The sequence below is a fragment of the Salmo salar genome, unplaced genomic scaffold (assembly GCF_965601325.2).
Source record: "Salmo salar unplaced genomic scaffold, fSalSal1 ptg000417l, whole genome shotgun sequence".
Classification (NCBI taxonomy): Eukaryota; Metazoa; Chordata; class Actinopteri; order Salmoniformes; family Salmonidae; genus Salmo; species Salmo salar.
Window position 1 is genome coordinate 30,729 of NW_027675382.1, and position 3,599 is coordinate 34,327.

Below are 3,599 nucleotides of genomic sequence, written 5' to 3' on the forward strand. Positions count from 1 at the left end.
AGAGAAAGCGTATAGCTGTGATCAATGTGGGAATATTTTTGCTAGATCTAGCAGTCTGATTCGACACCAGAGAATACACACAGGAGAGAAACTTTATAGCTGTACTCAATGTGGGAAGAGTTTAAGTCATTCAAGCAGCCTGATATCACACCAGAGAACACACACAGGAGAGAAACCGTATAGTTGTACTCAATGTGGGAAGAGTTTTAGTCATTCAACCAGCCTGATATCACACCAGAGAACACACACAGGAGAGAAACCATATAGCTGTACTCAATGTGGGAAGAGTTTTAGTCATTCAACCAGCCTGATATCACACCAGAGAACACACACAGGAGAGAAAACGTATAGCTCTAATCGATGTGGGAAGAGTTTTACTAAGTCAAACAGCCTGGTACAACACAGAGAACACACACAGGAGAGAAATCTCAAAGCAGATCTCAGATCAAATATCAGAAAATACATACATGAAGGAGTTGTTTCATGATATCAATGAATTAATGGCACAATGTAGAATGTTAACATTGTTGTAGGAGATTTTAATAATTTCACAATGTAGAAGCATAAATGTTTGCCCCTTTATCAATTGATTTCAACAGGATTTGGATATTAGCCTCAGGGGAAAATCCAGGCTCTGAATTGAACGTTTTTTTTTGTGTGTTTAGTTGTGTTACACTTACCACGTTGGTGACCCACTTGAATCAAAATGCAACACTTCAAAATGTAGCTAGCTGTTTTCTACAAATTCTCCTTTAACCAGGGATGTACACATGTTACGGATACAGGTATCCTGTGTGTGTATCCAGTATGTGTGTTTCTTTTCTTTCCTTCTCCCCTCACAGGTGACAATCATCACTCCCCAATCAGTCATCAATCAGTCCCCAATCAGAAGACACCTGCTCCCCTTTCCTCACCCAATCACAGCCCCTTTCCCTTGGTTTAAAAACCCCAGTCTCTAGCTCATTATCACTCTGTGTTCAATCTCTCTCTGTGAGAGCAATCTTTGTGTCATTCTTTCAATCGCTCTTTGTATGCTCTCTCTCCCATCTCTTTTGTTTTTCTTTCACCCCACATGTCCCATTTGTCCGGTACCTGTGAGTATTGTTTTGTTTGACTTGTTTGTTTGGTGGGAAAAGGGGGTAAGAAGACCAGTCGCCAACATTACCCGTAGGAAAACAGTGTCTAAATACACTAGTTAGAACTGGGCGGACCACCCCCTGTATTTTTGGTTAGTTAGCTAGCTGTTGTTGAAATAGGCTAGTCTAGCTTAGGGGTGGTTTTGGATTATTGTTTCTTTGCTTGGGTCCCGCTCAGCCCCTTTTCTCACCCCCCCCCCCCCCCCCCCTTACCATGTGTTTAAACAATAAACCTTTAGTGTTTGATGGTAGATTTCAGTTGTCTATGGTTTTTGTTCTCACTGTTACTTTTCACTATTATAATTTGCATGATTTATTTACATTTACGTCATTTAGCAGATGCTCTTATCCAGAGCGACTTACAGTAGTGAATGCATACATTTCATACATTATTTTTATTTATTTTCTCCCCCCGTGCTGACCCCCGTGGGAATCGAACCCACAACCCTGGTGTTGCAAACACCATGCTCTACCAACTGAGCCACAGGGTCTCAGTTCCATCTCCCCTAGACTCCTGGGCCAATTGGATTCGTAACAACACATTATTCCCAGATTCCGTGTGGTTTTTGAGCTGTTAGTTTTAACAGGACGTGCAACCTCATCTCCCTTCTGTCACACAAATGATTTTAGCATGATATCGATCGAGTTATGACATAAGTGTTGTGTTCCTTTGTTTAGTGACCCCTAAATTTAACTGCATCACTCCAAAATGTAGCTGACTGTCTTCTGCAGGTTGTCCTCTAACCAGTGAGGTGAAAGATATCTCCCATTTCCATGTGTTTTTTGTTTTGTTGTGTTAGTTTCAGGAGCAGATTCAACCTGATTTCCCCCCAAATCGATATAAGATTTGTGTTTTGTGTTTAGCTAGTGCGTTGCTATGGATCTTTATTTATTTTGACTGCACGTTTTTCCGTATTGGAGATGAGTTTTGTTTGGGCTCGTTCCAAGGAGACGAGAGTTCTAGAAGCTAGTGGGATTTAGAAAGAGGAGAGTTCTAGAAGCTAGTGGGATTTAGAAAGAGGAGAGTTCTAGAAGCTAGTGGGATTTAGAAAGAGGAGAGTTCTAGAAGCTAGTGGGATTTAGAAAGAGGAGAGTTCTAGAAGCTAGTGGGATTTAGAAAGAGGAGAGTTCTAGAAGCTAGTGGGATTTAGGAAGACGAGAGTTCTAGAAGCTAGTGGGATTTAGGAAGACGAGAGTTCTAGAAGCTAGTGAGTTTTAGGATTCTATAGAAAGAAAAAGGAGAAACAAATAATACTATTGTGTATTATTATTTAGAAATACGGGTTTTTTCTTGTTTTTAATTGTTGACATCCAGTAGACACCATGTTTATATTGGTGAAGGTGAAGCATTGTAGTTGATTATAATGTGAAATGGAAGTTGTTTTCTGTTGGTGGTGAGCAAACTTGTCCAACAAAAATATAGGATATATTTGTTGTCTTAAGGTGTTACAGGCTTTGGTTTTTCCATTTATGTTTTGAGGTTGGACTTTAGCACGTCTAGCTCGTTAGCGCGTTTAGCTCGTTAGCGCGTCTAACTCGTTAGCGCGTAGGACGCACTGATTGGTGTCACCTCGTTAGTCAGTATGTGTTACACCTGTGCTGGCTTGTCCATCTCGTTAGTGGGAAGGTGTTTCACCTGAGCTGGTCCAGGTTCTATTTAAGAGTGTCTGGCCCAGTGCTCCAGTTGTCTTGATACATGTGGAGAGTCAACACCTTTAGTTGCTCCACCTTTTTGGTTTACTTCCTGTCTTTAAGTTTGGTGGGGGATTTTCTTCTGTTTTCCTCTTCTTGGGCAGATTTAGTGGGTCTCATGGTGGGTGTCTTTTAGGTCCCAGTTGTTGTTACTAGTCAACTTCCAGTGGACACCCCCATAGTGTCTTTCAGAGCCCCTCCTAAAAAACAAGTTATATTTTGGGTTGGATATAGCATCATATTGTTAATATTTTAATCAATGACATTTCCTTACAATGCTCATTAGTCTTTCAGTTGTTATTATTGTTTTTTATCCTCATATTTGTGTACTAAATATTTCTGATTATTTTCATAGTTTTTTCCTGTGAAGCCATTGTGTTGCATCCATGTCTGACATGTGCTGTATAAATAAAGCTTGATTTGATTTGAACATATTGTAAAACTAATGAACCCAATGACCGACCAATCAACAAACTATTGGTCCACCTTAGTATGAAAAACTGTATCAATCCCACGTTTCCAGCCCGCTGAAGGCGTGGTGGAGTGGTAAACACCACCCCCGGCTCTACCAGGGGCTTGAGGTGGTCTCCCACAGCTCTGCTTATGTCATGTTCTGTGGCCTTGCTGTTCCATTTCTTGACTGTCCCTGCAACACAGAAACACATTTAGTCTTATTATATACAACACTCAATGTAATGGATATGGAGCATCTATGGCCTCAGTTACACCTGGCACCTAAATGTGACTTCTGTCATCTGATCACTCCAAGCT

General features: G+C 40.8%; 1 non-coding gene across 1 annotated transcript; it reads right to left on the reverse strand.

Annotated features, from left to right (window-relative positions):
* Window positions 1-1,554: 1,554 nt before the first annotated feature.
* trnaa-ugc (transfer RNA alanine (anticodon UGC)) lies at window positions 1,555-1,627 on the reverse strand. The gene has a single exon. It is a non-coding gene; the product is annotated as a tRNA-Ala (tRNA).
* Between the last annotated feature and the right edge of the window lie 1,972 nt (window positions 1,628-3,599).